Here is a 21,587-nt window from a genome sequence, read left to right as displayed (position 1 = left end):
GCTGGAGGAGGGTCTGAAAAACCTCCGGAGGACGCTCATGGACACAGCAGCCTCACGGCTAGAGGAAGGTGTGGGCAAGCAGAACTCCAATCCTTTACACTGCACGGCTTACTGTAATGCCCCTGGCTGTATTACTAAGAGCTGCAAATGCAGACGATTGACCACTAAAATGCATTTGATGTTAAGAAGTAGAGTTATAAGCACTTCAAGAGTTGTTGGCGCTTTCTTTATATGACTCTAGGATGGTCTGATAACACGAGTACAAGTATAGGGTCCATTTTTAAAATAGACCAGTGTTTCTTAAAAAAGTTGTTTGCTATATTGCAAATTAAACTGTGACTAAATAAAATATCCAGCTCTTCTTGTACTGTACAGTTTCTGATCACACAATCCCAGCCAGTAAATAGATTAGTGCAGTGCCTTGTGGTCACAGAGGCCCCTATGCAATTCACTTTTCACCTGAGGTTTCTCCTAGATAATAGTTTTTCATCTTGTATTTAACCACTTAAAGGGACACTTAAGCCAGGAAAAAAATGAGTTTTACTCACCTGGGGCTTCTACCAGCCCCCTGCAGCAGTCCTGTGCCCTCGCAGCCACTCACTAATCCTCTGCTCCCCCACTGCCAGCTAGTTCTGCTTCTACCAGCCCCCTGCAGCAGTCCTGTGCCCTCGCAGCCACTCACTAATCCTCTGCTCCCCCGCTGCCAGCTAGTTCTGCTTCTACCAGCCCCCTGCAGCAGTCCTGTGCCCTCGCAGCCACTCACTAATCCTCTGGTCCCTCGCTGCCAGCTAGCTCTGCTTCTACCAGCCCCTTGCAGCAGTCCTGTGCCCTCGCAGCCACTCACTAATCCTCTGGTCCCCCGCTGCCAGCTAGTTCTGCTTCTACCAGCCCCCTGCAGCAGTCCTGTGCCCTCGCAGCCACTCACTAATCCTCTGGTCCCCCGCTGCCAGCTAGTTCTGCTTCTACCAGCCCCCTGCAGCAGTCCTGTGCCCTCGCAGCCACTCACTAATCCTCTGCTCCCCCGCTGCCAGCTAGTTCTGCTTCTACCAGCCCCCTGCAGCAGTCCTGTGCCCTCGCAGCCACTCACTAATCCTCTGCTCCCTCGCTGCCAGCTAGTTCTGCTTCTACCAGCCCCTGCAGCAGTCCTGTGCCCTCGCAGCCACTCACTAATCCTCTGGTCCCCCGCTGCCAGCTAGCTCTGCTTCTACCAGCCCCCTGCAGCAGTCCTGTGCCCTCGCAGCCACTCACTAATCCTCTGGTCCCCCGCTGCCAGCTAGCTCTGCTTCTACCAGCCCCCTGCAGCAGTCCTGTGCCCTCGCAGCCACTCACTAATCCTCTGGTCCCCCGCTGCCAGCTAGCTCTGCTTCTACCAGCCCCCTGCAGCAGTCCTGTGCCCTCGCAACCACTCACTAATCCTCTGGTCCCCCGCTGCCAGCTAGTTCTGCTTCTACCAGCCCCTGCAGCAGTCCTGTGCCCTCGCAGCCACTCACTAATCCTCTGGTCCCCCGCTGCCAGCTAGTTTCGCTTTTGCCGACAGGCCTGTCAGGACTAGCCACGCATAGCTTTTTCCGAAATACCGACTGTAATTAGCGCTATTGCGGGCCGCAACACGTACAAAAATACGCGTTGCAACATTACGAACGCATAGATATGCGGCAACGCACTAATTACAGTCGGGAATGCGGACAAAGCTACGCGTGGCCAGTCCTGTCGGGCCTGTTGGCAAAAACAAAACTAGCTGGCAGCGGGGGACCAGAGGATTAGTGAGCGGCTGCGAGGGCACAGGACTGCTGCAGGGGGCTGCTAGAAGCTCCAGGTGAGTAAGACTCATTTTTTTTTTCTGACTTAAGGTTTACTTTAAGGACCACAGGCTTTGATATTGCATATTAAATCTGACCCGCTAGAAGCCCTTCTATTACAGAAACATTTAGACTCTCCTCTCTCTGCAATCTATTCGACTTTAATAGACACTTTAACTCCCAGAGTGACCAGGGCACTTCAGGAGTGGCAAAATGATGTGCCAGATTTGGAGGAAGGGGAATGGAGGGATATGTTGGAGGACTCATCGTCTTACCTGATTTCTATAAAGGACAGGCTCGTTCAACTTAAATTCATCTTTAGGATATACTATACCCCCATAAGACTGGCACGTATGTATCCAGGAAGATCTGACAAATGCCCTAGATGTGATCACAACTCAGCAAATTTTATCCATATGATATGGGCATGTCCGCAATTGCAGACATATTGGACACAGGTAAATGTGTTTCTCCAAAAAATCTTTGAAAGACCAATTACTCTCAGTCCTAAAACACACCTTTTGGGTATAGCAGGAGATACAGTCCCCAGCAGAAGACTAACGATACTATGGGATCTTTTGTGTTTTTATGCTAGAAAGAACGTTATCTTTCACTGGATGCGGCAGGGTCCCCCAACGGTTCCGGAATGGATAACAATGATAAATTCGGTCTTGCCACTTTATAAGTTAACTTATTTACAGAGAAACTGTCCCCTCAAATTCGAAAGCATTTGGATACCGTGGATTGAATACCTCAAAAACCAAGGTATTGACTACGATTCACAAAACTAATAACATATATCAGTGTGTGCATTAGCATTGGGTGGCTCTGGGGGTCAGGACCGTGAGACAAAGGGGGGGGGGGGGATGGGAGGGGAGGGGGGGAAACTGAGATATGTCAAAGGGTGTTAATTTCATGTATATATACATGTTCATGTTATTGTTCTGTTTCTGTTTTGAAAAACCTAATAAAACTTATTTGTCAAAAAAAAAAAAAAAAAATTTGAAATAATCATATAGTTTTTCATAGCAGTGCATTGTGAAAAATATTTAAAGATGAGCTGAACGGAAAATGAAAAGTCAAAATGACCGTACACAGGTCGCACTTACCTCCTGCGTAGGCTGCTCATCCATCTCTTTCTCCTCTCCTGCGTCCTGTTTTGTCCACTGTGATCATAGGAATTTCCCGTCCTCCATTTAAAAAATGGCCATTACCCCATAACAGCTTCCTGGTCAGCACACTGTTACACTGTAATATCACCCAGTGAAGCCATAGGGAAATATGGACATTACCTTGCACATTCAGTTGTAACTGACAGCTGCTGATATATAACTGACAGCAACTGGCAGGGGCGTAGCTAGAAATCACTGGGCCCCATAGCAAATTTTTTTCATGGGCCCCACCCCCAGAGTAAATTCTCCCTCCCCCAACAAACACATTACAGGAAATATTACGGGAATATTGTTGTGGCCAGTTACTTACCTGGGGCTTTTTCCTGCTCCCTGAAGTCCTCATGGTCCCACACTGTCATTCTGCTCTGCTCTATTCCCCCATTGTCCCCCTCCAACTGCCACATGCCTGGCCCCCTTGGCCAGGGGAATTCTGCTTTTACGCAAGTAAAAAGTTGCAACTGCACATGCTCAGAACGGTCCCGGCACCAAGAGGAGGATTAAAGGGGTGTGCGGCCATGTAGACGGCGACTGGCTGAGTCACCCAGTTTTCAGAGCGGGACAGTGGAGGAACGGAGCAGCGTGGAATGATGGCGAGGGAGCAGGAGGACTTCCAGGGCTCAAAGAAGCATCAGGTAAGTGGACACATTAAAATTTCCTTCATCAATACTGCAAAGGGAACTGAAGTGAGAGTTATATGGTGGCTGACATATTTATCTCCACCACTTAAGGACCAGGGGTGTTTTGCAGGATCTGTGCTGTGTGGGCTCTCCAGACCGCAGCACAGATCAGGAAATAGCCAGGGCGATCAGACTTCCCCCCCTTTTTTCCCCACTAGGGGGATGTCCTGCTGGGGGGGGGTCTGATCGCCGCCGGCTTGCTGCGCTTTGCGGGGGGGGCTCTTCAAAGCCCCCCTCCACAGCGTTTTCGGCGCTTCCTGCCTTCCCGTCTGTATTGCCGTAGAAAAGTGACACTATTTGAACAAACAGCAATTACTAGTTCATTATGATCCCTCCAATCATCAGACACAATCAACAAGGTTTAACAAGTTTATTGATACAAGATATAAAATACAAACTACAAAGTTATCCTAAAGAAGGCAAAGATTAAGAGTACAATAAAATACAATACTATAAACACAACACATCACCTTGTGTTTCTAGGTGTCCGCTCAAGGTTGCAGCAACTTCCACCCGTCCTACGTGAGTGACTCTTTCCCCCGCGACGGCTAAGAAGTTCTTTGGGCAGAGCAGGCAGTCAAGTCAACGCTGGATGGCCAGTCCAGCGAGAGTCCAGAGAAATCTCATCCTCCTGAAATAGCAGCTGGGTTTTATAGTTTTTCCTCCCATAGACCATCATGGAGCCCCATGCTGGCCTATGAAGTATGGAAAAACCCCTCTTAGGTAACCAACCAGTCCGAACAACTGATAATGGCTGGAATCACACCAGAAAGAGTCATCTCTCGGCCATCCTGGACTGGCAACTCTACAACCTGCTCATAAGTGTCTCTTCTGTTATCAACACAATTAGATAGTCATATCTGAATATAATCACTTTCATTGTAACCTTACATGGCCCCTTTCAGGCCATTATACTCTCGACATTTAATCTACAATATCTCTATTTTCATACTTAAAAGCGTATTATCAGTTAAACCAGGGCAAGGCGCCCTGAGCTATATTAGCACTTATCCCACATTAGTAGTTATATTTGTACTTTGAGCTAATGTGACCTAAAGGACACATCTGGTATTAAGTTCTAGTCAACAAGTATTAAGGAAATCCTCCAGACCCAAATGAACCAATGTACAGATCCGAATGAAGAGATTCACATACAAGATGGCTCACTATATACAATTTAGCACATAAAATATATAGCACTACATTCCACCCTTGAATCTTTTCTATTCAACGTCTGTACATTCTATAAGAGTTCAGTTCACCTTCTCTGGTTTGTTTCCTATGTCCTACACAGATATTGACAGGTTTCTACCACCATATACCGCAAAGAGAGAATACCTTAAATTGCACAACACATATGACAGCAATGGTTGTTGCCATTCACGAACAATTGTCTCAACATTCCCAGATCACAGAGAACCTACAGAGTAATTAACCAATCCCTCCACCCTTGGTAGACATCCTGTTCAATATCTGTTACTATATAATGCAAAGCTTGAATATATGAGTCAATATCCCTTGATTAAATTAACACTTAAAGAGAATCTGTATTGTTAAAATCGCACAAAAGTAAACATACCAGTGCGTTAGGGGACATCTCCTATTCCCCTCTGACACAATTTCGCCGCTCCCTGCCGCATTAAAAGTGGTTAAAAACAGTTTTAAAAAGTTTGTTTATAAACAAACAAAATGGCCACCAAAACAGGAAGTAGGTTGATGTACTGTATGTCCACACATAGAAAATACATCATACACAAGCAGGCTGTATACACCCTTCCTTTTGAATCTCAAGAGATCATTTGTGTGTTTCTTTCTCCCTGCAGTTCTCATGCACTGAAGTTTCAGGCTGCTCTTTTTTCTCCTGCAAACAGCTTTGCCCTTGTCTGTAATTCCTCAGTATGTGAAAGCCCAGCCAGCTCAGAGGACAATTTATCCAGCTTGTAAAAGATAAGAGAGAAGCTGCTCTAATCTAAATAATACACAGGCAGTGTGCATAGAGGGGCCTGGACTGGGAAATTCATAGCAGAACCACAACACTGAAGAACTTGGCAGCCTTCCAGACACAGGCTGACAAGTCTGACAAGTGAGAGATAAGTTGATTTATTACAGAGATGGTGATAGTAGAACGTGCTGCAGTAAGCCTGAACACATTAGAATAGCTTTTGGAACTTGTAGGATGATAAAAAACGGGATGCAATTTTTGTTACGGAGTCTCTTTAATGGTAGTTGACAAGTTTATCGCTACCAGCAGCATTTATGAATATAGCAGCAGTTACTGGACATTGAGGGTATAGGTGGCTATAGTTTGATCCTGGGCACCATCCCTAACAAACTGGACGAACTACGTCTCCTCTGCGGCAGGTGGGAGCTCGGGAGGAACACCCCAGTACTCTGCTTCACGGAGACCTGGCTACATGAGAACATCCCGGAGAACGCCCTACACCTTTCAGGCTTCAGCCTCATACGGGGAGACCGCAACCCTTCCCTTTCTGGGAAGAAAAGAGGCGGTTGCATCTGCTTCTATGTCAGCTCCTCATGGTGCCCCACCCCACCAGTACTTGACAGGATGTGCTCCCCAGACCTAGAACTCCTTCTTGTGAACTGCAGGCCAGCATATTCACCACGGGAGTTCTCCTCCTATGTCCTTGTCGGAGTTTATATTCCCCCTGATGCTGACGCCAAATCTGCCCTGAATACCCTCAGCGACACCATCCCGCAGTGGGAAACATCCCTCCCGGACTCACTGTTCATAGTCATGGGTGACTTCAACAGGGCAAACCTTCGACAAGAACTGCCACGCTACCATCAGCATGTCGCTTGCCCGACCAGAGGCCTGAACACCCTCGATCATTGCTACACGCCACTGAAGAATGTCTACAAGGCTATCCCTGGGGCGGCACTTGGCTCCTCCGACCACTGCCTTGTGCATCTCATCCCCACCTACAGGAGGCTCCTGGAATCGGCAAAACCGGTCGTGAAGTCCTCCAAGGTATGGTCCAGCGAGGCCAAGCTGCACCTTCAAGCCTGCTTTGATTGCACGGACTGGGAGTCCTTGGCAGCTCCAGACCTGGACGAGTGGGCGGACACCATCACCTCATACATCAGCTTCTGTGAGGCCTCCTGCGTCCCAACCAAATCTTTCAAGGTCTACCCGAATAACAAACCGTGGTTCTCCAACAAGCTACGGCTACTGCGGAAACGTAAGGAGGCGGCTCACAAGGCGGGAAACCAGGAGGATTTCAGGAAGGCGAGGAACGCTCTGAAGCAAGAGCTGAGAGCCGCAAAAAAGGAGTTTGCTGAGAGGATGAAGCAGAACCTGCGCTCGAACAACTCACGAGCGGTATGGCAAGGGCTTAAGGCTGCCACCAACTACAAGCCTCCCCCGCAACATGCTACACCCAGCCCTGAATTAGCTGAAGAACTAAGCAGATTCTATCACAGGTTTGAAAAGCAGGCTGAGCCTGGGGGGAACCCGCCACCTCCCCCCCCCAGCCCATGCGCACAGCGACCCAGGTGAGGACTCACTCTCTCTGGAAGTGAGGGAGGCAGATGTTCGGCACCTCCTGTCCACGCTAAATGCCAGGAAAGCCTGAGGACCTGATGGTGTGTCCCCAGCCTGCCTCAAATCTTGTTCGGAGCAACTTGCCCCCATCCTCTCCACCATCTTCAGCAGGTCACTGACAGAGGGCAGAGTCCCTGCGTGCTTCAAGAGGTCCACCATCATTCCTGTTCCTAAGAAACAAGGCATCTCTGACCTCAACAACTTCAGGCCTGTGGCCCCGACGTCCGTTATCATGAAGACCCTAGAGAGAGTGGTCTTATCCACCCTCAAGCTATCCACCTTGCCCCTGCTAGACCCACTCCAGTTCGCCTACAGAGCAAACAGGCACATGATGCTCTAAACATCTGCCTGGAATACATCTACAGTCATCTGGACAGGAAGGATGCGTATGCCAGAGTACTGCTATTAGACTTCAGCTCGGCATTTAACACCATATGCCCGCGCACCCTCCAGAATGTCCTGGCCGCACTTGGGGTCCACCCCACCCTACGCCTATGGATCGTTGACTTTCTCTCTAACAGATCCCAAGTTGTCAGGCTGGGGGACATCTACTCACGAGAAGTGATAACCAACACAGGGGCACCCCAGGGCTGCGTCCTGTCCCCGCTGCTCACACTAATGATTGTAGATTCGTGGTAGATTCTGTCAAAGTCATCAAATTTGCGGACGACACCACCATTGTTGGCCTTGTAACTAAGGACAACATCCAGGAGTACCAGCAGCAGGTATAAAGACTATGCCACTGGTGCAAGGAGAACAGCCTGGTGCTCAACACGGCCAAAACTGTCGAACATATAATTGACTTTAGGAAGTCGGCTCCTACCCCTCCTCCCATCTACATCGATGGCACCGAGGTGGCCAGTGTGCCCTGCGCTCGCCTGCTGGGCACCACTATCTCCAACGATCTCAGTTGGAGGGTCAACATCACGACAACCCAACGGAAAGCCCAGCAGAGACTCTTCTTCCTCCGCCAACTGCGGAAGTTCGGCATGGCGCAGGAGATCCTAACATGCTTTTACATTGCCACCATTGAATCGATCCTCTGCTCCGCCATCTTGGTCTGGTATGTGGGTGCCACCGCCAGCGACAGGCACAAATTACAGAAGATCATTAAGTCAGCGGAGAGGGTGATTGAGAGACCTCTGCCTCCACTTGACCACCTGTACAGCACAAGACTGAGAGCCAGGGCACTGAGGTTTGCAAGCGACCCCTCTCACCCAGGCCACTGCTTTTTCACCCCACTTCCACTGGGTCGGAGGCTTCGAGCCATACCCACCAAGACTACCAGACACAAGAACTCGTTCTTCCCGATGGCCGTTAGCCTCCTAAACTCCCTTAATATTCTACCACCCTCTATCTGCTCCCTACCACCTGCATAGGAGCGGTAGATTTCAGTAGTGTGTGTTTTCGTAAGATGAATACTGAGCTATACGTACATCTAATGCTGACTGTAGATTTGTATATGTCTATATTTGAGTTTCTTTTCTGTATTTCTTTCTATGTATCGCTCCATTGTGCCAAACCCAATTCCGGGCTTGACCCAGTCATGCTTGGCGAAATAAAATGATTCTGATTCTGATTCTGATTATCAAGAGGGCACCGCTGTGGCCAAACATCCTCCACCCTTTGACCCCAAAGATCCATTAACCCGAACACACCTACTGATAAGTAGGGCCACATCCTTGCAATTACCTATTTTACATGATAGCGCCAATAACTATCATTAATTGTAATATACACTAATTTGTTACTTGGATTTAATTATTTATTATTATCAGGAATAACCTAAACTCTTATTAATTAAATACTCTGTTTTCCTTTTTAATAATTATTTTATCATTTAATTTTAATCCTCTCCTCTAAATTATTTTAGTCTTCACACATTGTACTGTGTTGGTAGAACACCTTCACATAACCACAGCAGGCACTTGTCAAAAACTAAACTTTAAACAACTTTATCCCTCTGCTATGTTTTCCTTTTAACCAGCTGGTAATGCATGACTACTCCTTTCCCTACATATTTATAGCAACAACTGAGTACCGCCCCCTGACCATCGGCTTCTATAATGGTAGGTTATTATTTGTGAACCAGTCAGATCTTCAGTAACCAGGCTGGGTTACACAAATTAAAGGCTCACAAAAAAGGCTTACCAACGTCTACCTTGGACTATCTTTTAGGCACGCCTTTGCTACTCCTTACAGATTGAGTTTTCCCAAAAAAGGTTCACCAACCGTCCGTGTTGGATTTTTTTTTCCTCGTTTTTAAACAAACTTTCATTATCCGTTTACAGGCAATTGACATCAGGGGCTTTGATCTCCTTTAAACTCTGTCACACCTATGATACTTTTGCACCAGTGCATTTTGCATCCATCATTACCAGTTGGTGTTCAAATAAGGAAAGAGGGAAAGGGGAGGAAAAAAAAAACGTCAACCCATGGTGGTTATGATTCCGCCCATACTAGGACAAGTGTGGTCAATTAATCTATTTTAAAGACCTTCAGCTTTTTCCTTCTAGTTTGGGTGCCTTTTTATTATTGATTTAAAAAGGTTCATTAATTAGTATACCTTAGTCCTTCCACTTGCTATTTTATAGCGAAACTTATTGATATTATCAATGCTCATTTATTAATTTAAACCTATTGATATTATCAATGCTAATTTACTCATCTAATTAATTCCTCACATATGGATTATTTTATTATTTTATTATTATTTTTATGGATTATTTTAAAACCATTCATAATGTTCATTTTCCTGCCTAATTAAAACATTAAATTATTTACAATCAATTAAGCATTCATTTAACCCCTTTATCCTGTAAAATGATATCACAATCAGCCAATCTACCTATACGTAGATAAACTTAACACATAACACCCATTTTAAGGATCCCCATAACCAAACACAATTTTTTGAACATTATTTCCCTTTAAATGAAACCTGTTAGGTGGATTACCACCCTTAAACCTTATTCTAAATCAAACCCATCGCATAATTAGCATATCTTATATGACACTTACTAATGCAAATCACACTCCTATTGCATGGTAAATGTACAGCACATCGTAATTATCTTGTGTCTCAACACTCTATCCTTTACATATGCTTTATCCTATGCATTTTTTTTTTTAAAACAAAAGTTCGTTTAGTCTCAGTATTACTTAGAACACCTCTTCTAAAAAGAAATTATTGAAGTTCGTGTTGTAGAGGTAACATCCGTTGGCAGTCTTTCCCTTTAAATATTTGAAAGAGAAGTTCTCTAGCCGGCTGTTTTTTTTTCCTTGAAATAACTGAAGAAAAAGTTCTGTGATTGCTAGCTTTTACTTATTTCACCCGGGATTTTATCTTCCGTCTGTCTAGAAGGATCCATCTCAGCGCTGATCAGTTCACACATAGAAACGTTTCTTTTTCACTTTTATTTATCTGTGTCTTTTAGCTTTCCCTCTGACAGCAGAAGGAAGGTTCCTCACTTTAAGATCATCTAAAAACTCAAACAACAAAAAAACATCTAAATATCAACATACGAGCAAGTGAAACTCGCAGGCGCAATTATCAATTTTTGTACAGCCATTGCATATATCAAAAATATTCCAAAAAACATCATTACCCCACAAGTGTGGATACAGGTGTGCACCCCCATATCCACAGGGTATTATAATACAATCTTATTTGCAGTTTAACAATACAATCTTGTTATATACATTACCACAAATAACTTCTATTAATATATCATTCCCTTAGATTTCTGGAAAAAACAATGATATGTATTAGGGAAAAAACAAGTATGTACTTATGAATCAATTTCACAACAAACATCAGTTATCCCTACTATTAATTGGCTGAATTAACTATTGCCCATTAAAAGACATAAACTATCTTCTACCAATGCCCTGCAGCAAGCCAATCAGGCAGGTCCTAGCTGGGCTTTTTGTCTAAATCTTGCTAAAATATCTAAAACTCCCTGTTGTTGGGTATAATCCTCCACTGTAACTGTTACTTCTGGAGAATTTACAACACCATTTGGTCCTTGCAGTATAACTTTTCGTCTCACTATAAACTTAGCCTCAATTTCAGGCTCACTATCCAACTCTTCTCAAAGCTGCATGTACTTTATTTACACTGATTTTCTTTTCCTAAGAGTTTTCTGAGCTTCCGAGTTAGCAGCTCTTTTTGCTATATGCTGATATTTATACGCCGTCTGCTAGACAGCTTCAAACTGTCAGTGCATCATTGTTTTCTGCTCTGGTGAAAACATAATGTAATTCTCAACTGTGGAGAGTAACTTCCCCCCTCCCTATTTGTTCCTGTGACCTGTAGTCCCATACCCCGGAGAGCTTTACAACCCATACACTTAATGCTGCCTGCAGCCTATTAATTACTTGCCGACCGCCCACAGCCCATGGGCGGCGGCAAAGTGGATGCCTTAAGGACCGCAATACGCCTGACGGCGGCGGGTCCTTAAGGCGTGTACGGGGAGCGATCGCGTCATCTATGACGCGCGCTCCCCGCGGCGATAGGCCCCGCCCACCTTGCCCGATACCCCGCCGGCCAATTAGCAGCGCCGGCGGGGTTTAAATTTACGATCTGGCCAATAGGAAAGTATAATACACTTTGTTTACATGACAAAGTGTATTATACTGGCTGCCTCCTCCTCCTCTGCACTCGTATGCGCACGGATCTCGGAGGAGGAGGCAGCCCTGTACGGAGCAGCAGCAGCAAGGTTTTGTGCACCCACAGACCCCCCGATCGCCCACCCCAGCCCTCAGGACCCCCCCTGACCACCCCAGCACAGCAATAGTTGCACCCAAGCACCCCCCAATAAAGCCATCAATCACCCCCTGCCACTATCTGCCGACGCTGATCTGTAGATTAGGTCCCTAACTGCCCCCTAGGGTCCTTTGATCACCCCCCCCCCTACCCTCAGATCCCCCCAGACCCCCCCCCCCCAACCCCCACCCCTGTATACTGTATAAATCTGCCTCACCCACTGACCACCTGTCTATCACCTGTCTGTCACTTTTCTATCACCCCTTGTCACCACCACCCATCAGAGCAGACCCTAAACTGTCCCTTGGGGGCACCTGATCACCCACCCAGACCCCCAGATTGTCCTCAGACCCCCCCCTGATAACCTCCCCAGTGCATTATTTACATCTATTCTACCCTGTAATCACTCACTGACCTCCCATCGGTCACCCCCTGTGTCTGCCACCCATCAGATCAGGACCCAATCTGCCCCGTGCGGGCACCTAATCAACCCCCCTCACCCTCAGATCGCCCTCAACCCCCCCCCCCCCCCCCCAATCACCTTCCCAGTGCATTGTATTTGATTGTGCTGTCATTGTATTTCATTGTGCTGTCATTGTATTTGATTGGCCTGTTATTGTCCCGTGATTGGCCTGTGATTGTCCCGTGATTGGCCTGTGATTGTCCCGTGATTGTCCCGTGATTGGCCTGTGATTGTCCCGTGATTGGCCTGTGATTGTCCCGTGATTGGCCTGTGATTGTCCCGTGATTGGCCTGTGATTGTCCCGTGATTGGCCTGTGATTGTCCCGTGATTGTCCCGTGATTGTCCCGTGATTGTCCCGTGATTGTCTTGTGATTGCCCTGTGATTGTCCAGTGATTGGCTGTGATTGGCTTTGATTGTCCCGTGATTGGCTTTGATTGTCCCGCGATTGCCCTGTGATTTGCTTTGATTGTCCTGTGATTGCCCTGTGCTTGCCCTGTGATTGGCCTGTGATTGTCCCGTGATTGGCCTGTGATTGTCCCATGATTGGCCTGTGATTGTCCCGTGATTGGCCTGTGATTGGCTTTGATTGTCCCGTGATTGGCCTGTGATTGTTTCTGATTGCTTCTGATTCCCCACTCGCCACCACCCCCCTGTCACTATCCTAGTGATCTAAAAACAGTGATCAGTGGAAACTGTCACTTTTTTAGTATCACTAGTGTTAGCAGTTAGGCCAGTTAGCTAGGCCCCTTTGTTAGTGTCAGTTAGTGCTCAGCCCACTGCACCACAGTCACTAATTAGCGTCATCACTGTCGCTAATCAACATTGTTACTATATAGTATCTGTAAGTGATCATTACTGATCGCAGTCAGATCTATTAGGGTCACTAGGATCCACTAAAAAACGCAGTGTTTGCCCGATCAGGTCTGATCGTTCGCCTGCACTTGCGTTCAGCCCACCCCACCCCACCGCAGTGACAGAATTTTTTTTTCTGATCACTGCAAAAACCACTGTACACTAGCTGTGCACTGTAAACATCAGTTTTGATTTTTTTTTAATCAAAACTCAGTGATCACAGCTTTCTACCGCTCAAATACTCCCTTTCGCTAAGTAGGTGCTCTTTTTTCTGGGTAGTCTCAGAGGAATACCCCCTAAATTTAGCAGTCCACCATGGCAAGAAAGGGGTATTCCGATGATGAGGTTCTCAGGTACATGGCCCAGTCGGATGAGGACGATTGGGACGAACCATTCGACGAATCATCTGGGTCAGAGTTTGTACCTGAATTGAGCAGTGGCTCACTGACCGATAGTGATGACGAGGTTGAGGTCCCGGCTAGAGCCAGGCGTACCACACCCCATGTCGTTGGACCGCAGGTGGCGCAGGATCAGCCTCAAGGGCAGCAGAGTGGTGCTCGTGCTGGTCTGAGATTTCATGGTGGGGCAGGCACCAGCAGCACAGCATCTCCTGGACCTAGAACCAGTACTTCCGTACACCCTGGTGAAGTGGCGAGCACCAGCGTGGAAGTTGAAACTGGTTCGGTGGCACGTGTAGTAACACCCCAGTCGCAGCCATCAAGTACACGGGCCCGTACTACCCCTAGTTTACCAGAGGTGCTGGCAAATCCAAATTGGCAATCCCCTGATACCGCCGCACCCGTACTGCCCCCTTTCACCGCCCAGTCTGGAGTCCAGGTGATGATGACAGATAATCTAGGATCGGCCCTAGACTTTTTTTATCTGTTCATCACCCAGGATCTCTTAGACCTAGTCGTGGCAGAGACCAACCGTAAAGCCACACAATTTCTAACCGCCAATCCGAATGTCTTCCTTGCCCAGCCATTTCGGTGGAAACCAGTCCAAGTTTCCGAACTTAAAAATTTTTTGGGCCTTCTCTTAAACATGGGACAAATCAAACAAAATGTGTTGCGGTCTTATTGGTCTACAGACCCATCACAACATGTTCCCTTGTACTCTGCTGCCATGTCCAGGACACGATTTGAGAACATCCTGCGCTTCCTGCACTTCAATGATGATGAAACCTGTCATGAAAGTGACCACCCTGCTTTTGACCGGCTCCACAAAATTCGGCCCCTCATAGACCACCTGTCATCAAAATTTGCAGATGCTTATACCCCTGAACAGCAAATCTGCGTAGATGAGTCCCTCATACGTTTTACCGGGCGCCTTGGCATCAAACAGTACATCCCAAGCAAGCGCGCCCGGTATGGGGTGAAACTGTATAAGCTCTGTGAAAGGGCCACAGGCTATACATCTTATTTTAGGGTATATGAGGGAAAAGACTCCAAATTGGAGCCGGTCGGATGCCCTGACTACCTGGGGAGCAGTGGAAAGGTTGTGTGGGACTTGGCGTCACCCTTGTTCCAGAAGGGGTACCATCTTTATGTGGACAATTACTACTCAAGTGTGGCCCTCTATCAGCACTTAAAGTTAGAAGGAATCCGATGCTGTGGCACCGTGCGGCATAGTCGCCGGGGCTTCCCCCAACGGCTCATTACCACCAAACTTCAACGGGGGCAGAGGGCCGCATTGAGTGCTGACGACCTGCTCGCGGTGAAATGGAAGGACAAGAGGGACGTTTACTTTCTGTCCACCATTCACGCAGACACGACAGTCCAAATTCAACGGCGAACTGAGGTCATTGAAAAACCCCTTGTCGTCCACGAGTATAATACCAACATGGGAGGGGTGGACTTCAATGACCAGAGGTTAGCGCCCTATTTACTTTCCCGCAAAACAAGGCGCTGGTATAAAAAAGTGTCCTTTTATTTAATTCAATTGGCAGTTTACAACAGCTTTGTTCTCTACAGTAAGGCTGGGAGAACTGGATCGTTTCTACAATTTCAGAGACAGATCACTATGGAACTCCTGTATCCAGGAGGTGCCCGGGCCCAACCCCAAGATGCAACTAGCAGGCTGCATGGAAGGCATTACGCCTATCCGATTCCGAGTACCCCAGGTCACCGAATCCGAAGAAAACGTTGTCGTGTCTGCAGCAGGGCTGGAACAAGGCGTGACACCACTGTTTATTGTCCCCGCTGCCCTGACCAGCCTGGACTATGCCTAGGGGAGTGTTTTGAGAGGTATCATGAGCAGGTACACTATTAGAGAGTAGGGAACTACAGACACAGCGGTAGGCACACAAGGGTCTCTCAGTGCTATTTCACACTGCTGCGATGCGTTAGGGCAAAATGCCTAGCGAAAGTCACACTTTGCGGTCCCCCCCTACGCCGGAAGTGCTTGACTTAACGCTAGTGCATGCCTACGTTACTGCGTGGCTTCTGTGGCAATTTCGATCGGCCCGGAAGTCATGTTAGTCTATGGCGACGCAGTTCATTACTAGGCCGAATGCTACTCTTGTGGTATTCCCTGAAGGTCTGTTTTGGACGATACGGTGCGGCGGGCTCGACCCACCGGATATGTCAATATGCAGTGTGAAACCAAACATCTGGTTTTGAGAGATCGTAATACACAGGGCTGCCAGAAACCTCTCCTTTCACTTGGGACAAAATGCGTAATGTACTTCGCCACAACTCTGTGCGATTTGCACTTCGCACATTGTCCCATGGGGGAGGAGAGGTTTGTCCTCGGGAGGTAAGTTAAAAAAAAACAAAAAAAAACAAAAAACAGGTAAGCTAAGAAGCTAATGTTTAGTTTGCAATGTTAAGGTTTTTATTAAAAAAGTTCAGTTTATTAATGTTAATGAAGTAATTGCTTTGCTGCTTGCCTGTTTTTTGTTTTGTTTTTTTGTATTTTTTTTCCTTTTTCCATCAAATAACCTTCCAGGTGGACCGAGCGAACGACTAACCAGCTGCAGCACTGATGGTGCATCCTGACAGAACATTGCGCGTCTGTCAGCTTACACATAAGTCGGTGCATGCAGCGCTGCAGGACGAGATTTCTCCTCCGCAGTCAAAAAGATAAGTTTGCCGAGGCATATGGGCCGAGGAGTGGTGTTGGGGATTCATATGCTTTGGCAAACACTTTGTATCAAAAAAGAACTCTGGCAATGATTTGTTCATCCACATCGATCGGTGTGAATGGATAAATCAGGTTTGCCAGGGCATACGAGCTGGTGGGTTTGGATTTTTGGGGCGGCAGCTCCTATGTCCTGGCAGACGCCTTCCCCTCCTTTTTGTATTGTTTTGTCTTTTTTCTTCTCTCTTTTTTCTATCCAGACCGACCAATCAGCTGCAGCACTGATGGTGCATCCTGACAGAACATTGCGCGTCTGTCAGCTTACACATAAGTCGGTGCATGCAGCGCTGCAGGACGAGATTTCTCCTCCGCAGTCAAAAAGATACGTTTGCCGAGGCATATGGGCCGAGGAGTGGTGTTGGGGATTCATATGCTTTGGCAAACACTTTGTATCAAAAAAAGAACTCTGGCAATGATTTGTTCATCCACATCGATCGGTGTGAATGGATAAATCAGGTTTGCCAGGGCATACGAGCTGGTGGGTTTGGATTTTTGGGGCGGCAGCTCCTATGTCCTGGCAGACGCCTTCCTCCTCTTTTTTTTTTTTTTTTCCAAAATTTTTGGCAGATATTTTTTCATCCACATTGATTGATTGTTTGACGTTCATTTTTCCTTTCAGCCCACAGTGCATTACCCTTATGCCCAATATAAGGAGTATAGCAGAAACTCCTAATACTGGCCATACATGTAATGATTGCAGAGACCCTAAAATGCCAGGACAGACCCCACGAATGATGCCATTTTGGAAAGAGGACATTCAAAAGTATTCCGTGAGGTGCATGGTGAGTTCATAGAATGTTTTATTTTTTGTCACAAGTTAGCAGAAATTGTGGTTTTGTGTTTTTTTTTTTTTTTCACAAAATGTCATTTTCCGCTAACTTGTGACAAAAAATAAAATTTTCTATGAACTCACCATGGCCCTCATGGAATACCTTAGCGTGTATTCTTTCCAAAATGGGGTCATTTGTGGGGTTTGTTAACTGTCCTGGCAAGTGGGCGGGGTGCTAAATTTTGAGCACCCCTGTAAAGCCTAAAGGTACTCATTGGACTCTGGGCCCCTTAGCGCAGTTAGGGTGCAAAAAAGTGCCACACATGTGGTATCGCCGTACTCGGGAGAAGTAGTACAATGTGTTTTGGGGTGTATTTTTACACATACCCATGCTGGGTGGGAGAAATACCTCTGTAAATGACAATCTTTTGATTTTTTTTACAAACAATTGTCCATTTACAGAGTTATTTCTCCCACCCAGCATGGGTATGTGTAAAAATACACCCCAAAACACATTGTACTACTTCTCCCGAGTACGGCAATACCACATGTGTGGCACTTTTTTGCACCCTAACTGTGCTAAAGGGCCCAAAGTCCAATGAGTACCTTTAGGATTTCACAGGTCATTTTGCGGAATTTGATTTCCAGACTACTCCTCACGGTTTAGGGCCCCTAAAATGCCAGGGCAGTATAGGAACCCCACAAATGACCCCATTTTAGAAAGAAGACACCCCAAGGTATTCCGTTAGGGGTATGGTAAGTTCATAGAAGATTTTATTTTTTGTCAAAAGTTAGCGGAAAATTGATTTTTATTGTTTTTTTCACAAAGTGTCATTTTCCACTAACTTGTGACAAAAAATAAAATCTTCTATGAACTCACCATACTCCTAACGGAATACCTTGGGGTGTCTTCTTTCTAAAATGGGGTAATTTGTGGGGTTCCTATACTGCCCTGGCATTTTAGGGGCCCTAAACCGTGAGGAGTAGTCTGGAAATCAAATTCCGCAAAATGACCTGTGAAATCCTAAAGGTACTCATTGGACTTTGGGCCCTTTAGCGCAGTTAGGGTGCAAAAAAGTGCCACACATGTGGTATCGCCGTACTCGGGAGAAGTAGTATAATGTGTTTTGTGGTGTATTTTTACACATACCCATGCTGGGTGGGAGAAATACCTCTGTAAATGACAATCTTTTGATTTTTTTACACACAATTGTCCATTTACAGAGTTATTTCTCCCACCCAGCATGGGTATGTGTAAAAATACACCCCAAAACACATTGTACTACTTCTCCCGAGTACGGCGATACCACATGTGTGGCACTTTTTTGCACCCTAACTGTGCTAAAGGGCCCAAAGTCCAATGAGTACCTTTAGGATTTCACAGGTCATTTTGCGGAATTTGATTTCCAGACTACTCCTCACGGTTTAGGGCCCCTAAAATGCCAGGGCAGTATAGGAACCCCACAAATGACCCCATTTTAGAAAGAAGACACCCCAAGGTATTCCGTTAGGGGTATGGTAAGTTCATAGAAGATTTTATTTTTTGTCAAAAGTTAGCGGAAAATTGATTTTTATTGTTTTTTTCACAAAGTGTCATTTTCCACTAACTTGTGACAAAAAATAAAATCTTCTATGAACTCACCATACTCCTAACGGAATACCTTGGGGTGTCTTCTTTCTAAAATGGGGTCATTTGTGGGGTTCCTATACTGCCCTGGCATTTTAGGGGCCCTAAACCGTGAGGAGTAGTCTGGAAATCAAATTCCGCAAAATGACCTGTGAAATCCTAAAGGTACTCATTGGACTTTGGGCCCTTTAGCGCAGTTAGGGTGCAAAAAAGTGCCACACATGTGGTATCGCCGTACTCGGGAGAAGTAGTATAATGTGTTTTGTGGTGTATTTTTACACATACCCATGCTGGGTGGGAGAAATACCTCTGTAAATGACAATCTTTTGATTTTTTTACACACAATTGTCCATTTACAGAGTTATTTCTCCCACCCAGCATGGGTATGTGTAAAAATACACCCCAAAACACATTGTACTACTTCTACCGAGTACGGCGATACCACATGTGTGGCACTTTTTTGCACCCTAACTGTGCTAAAGGGCCCAAAGTCCAATGAGTACCTTTAGGATTTCACAGGTCATTTTGCGGAATTTGATTTCCAGACTACTCCTCACGGTTTAGGGCCCCTAAAATGCCAGGGCAGTATAGGAACCCCACAAATGACCCCATTTTAGAAAGAAGACACCCCAAGGTATTCCGTTAGGAGTATGGTGAGTTCATAGAAGATTTTATTTTTTGTCAAAAGTTAGCGGAAAATTGATTTTTATTGTTTTTTTCACAAAGTGTTATTTTCCACTAACTTGTGACAAAAAATAAAATCTTCTATGAACTCACCATACTCCTAACGGAATACCTTGGGGTGTCTTCTTTCTAAAATGGGGTCATTTGTGTGGTTCCTATACTGCCCTGGCATTTTAGGGGCCCTAAACCGTGAGGAGTAGTCTGGAAATCAAATTCCGCAAAATGACCTGTGAAATCCTAAAGGTACTCATTGGACTTTGGGCCCTTTAGCGCAGTTAGGGTGCAAAAAAGTGCCACACATGTGGTATCGCCGTACTCGGGAGAAGTAGTATAATGTGTTTTGTGGTGTATTTTTACACATACCCATGCTGGGTGGGAGAAATACCTCTGTAAATGACAATCTTTTGATTTTTTTACACACAATTGTCCATTTACAGAGTTATTTCTCCCACCCAGCATGGGTATGTGTAAAAATACACCCCAAAACACATTGTACTACTTCTCCCGAGTACGGCGATACCACATGTGTGGCACTTTTTTGCACCCTAACTGTGCTAAAGGGCCCAAAGTCCAATGAGTACCTTTAGGATTTCACAGGTCATTTTGCGGAATTTGATTTCCAGACTACTCCTCACGGTTTAGGGCCCCTAAAATGCCAGGGCAGTATAGGAACCCCACAAATGACCCCATTTTAGAAAGAAGACACCCCAAGGTATTCCGTTAGGAGTATGGTAAGTTCATAGAAGATTTTATTTTTTGTCAAAAGTTAGCGGAAAATTGATTTTTATTGTTTTTTTCACAAAGTGTCATTTTCCACTAACTTGTGACAAAAAATAAAATCTTCTATGAACTCACCATACGCCTAACGGAATACCTTGGGGTGTCTTCTTTCTAAAATGGGGTCATTTGTGGGGTTCCTATACTGCCCTGGCATTTTAGGGGCCCTAAACCGTGAGGAGTAGTCTGGAAATCAAATTCCGCAAAATGACCTGTGAAATCCTAAAGGTTCTCATTGGACTTTGGGCCCTTTAGCGCAGTTAGGGTGCAAAAAAGTGCCACACATGTGGTATCGCCGTACTCGGGAGAAGTAGTATAATGTGTTTTGTGGTGTATTTTTACACATACCCATGCTGGGTGGGAGAAATAACTCTGTAAATGGACAATTGTGTGTAAAAAAAATGAAAACATTGTCATTTACAGAGATATTTCTCCCACCCAGCATGGGGATGTGTAAAAATACACCCCAAAACACATTACAGTACTTCTACTGAGTATGGCAATACCACATGTGTGGCACTTTTTTGCAGCCTAACTGCGCTAAGGGGTCCAAAGTCCAATGAGCACCTTTAGGCTTTACAGGGGTGCTTACAATTTAGCACCCCCCAAAATGTCAGGACAGTAAACACACCCCACAAATGACCCCATTTTGGAAAGTAGACACTTCAAGGTATTCAGAGAGGGGCATGGTGAGTCCGTGGCAGATTTCATTTTTTTTGTCGCAAGTTAGCAGAAATGGAAACTTTTTTTTTTTTTTTTTTGTCACAAAGTGTCATTTTCCGCTTACTTGTGACAAAAAATAATATCTTCTATGAACTCACTATGCCTCTCAGTGAATACTTTGGGATGTCTTCTTTCCAAAATGGGGTCATTTGGGGGGTATTTATACTATCCTGGAATTCTAGCCCCTCATGAAACATGACAGGGGGTAAGAAAAGTCATAGATGCTTGAAAATGGGAAAATTCACTTTTTGCACCATAGTTTGTAAACGCTATAACTTTTACCCAAACCAATAAATATACACTGAATGGTTTTTTTTTTATCAAAAACATGTTTGTCCACATTTTTCGCGCTGCATGTATACAGAAATTTTACTTTATTTGAAAAATGTCAGCACAGAAATTTAAAAAAATCATTTTTTTGCCAAAATTCATGTCTTTTTTGATGAATATAATAAAAAGTAAAAATCGCAGGAGCAATCAAATAGCACTAAAAGAAAGCTGTATTAGTGACAAGAAAAGGAGCCAAAATTCATTTAGGTGGTAGGTTGTATGAGCGAGCAATAAACTGTGA

This window comes from Hyperolius riggenbachi, chromosome 2 (assembly GCF_040937935.1).
Source record: "Hyperolius riggenbachi isolate aHypRig1 chromosome 2, aHypRig1.pri, whole genome shotgun sequence".
Lineage (NCBI taxonomy): Eukaryota > Metazoa > Chordata > Amphibia > Anura > Hyperoliidae > Hyperolius > Hyperolius riggenbachi.
The sequence above is the reverse complement of the archived record's forward strand: the minus strand, read 5'-3'. Positions refer to the sequence as shown.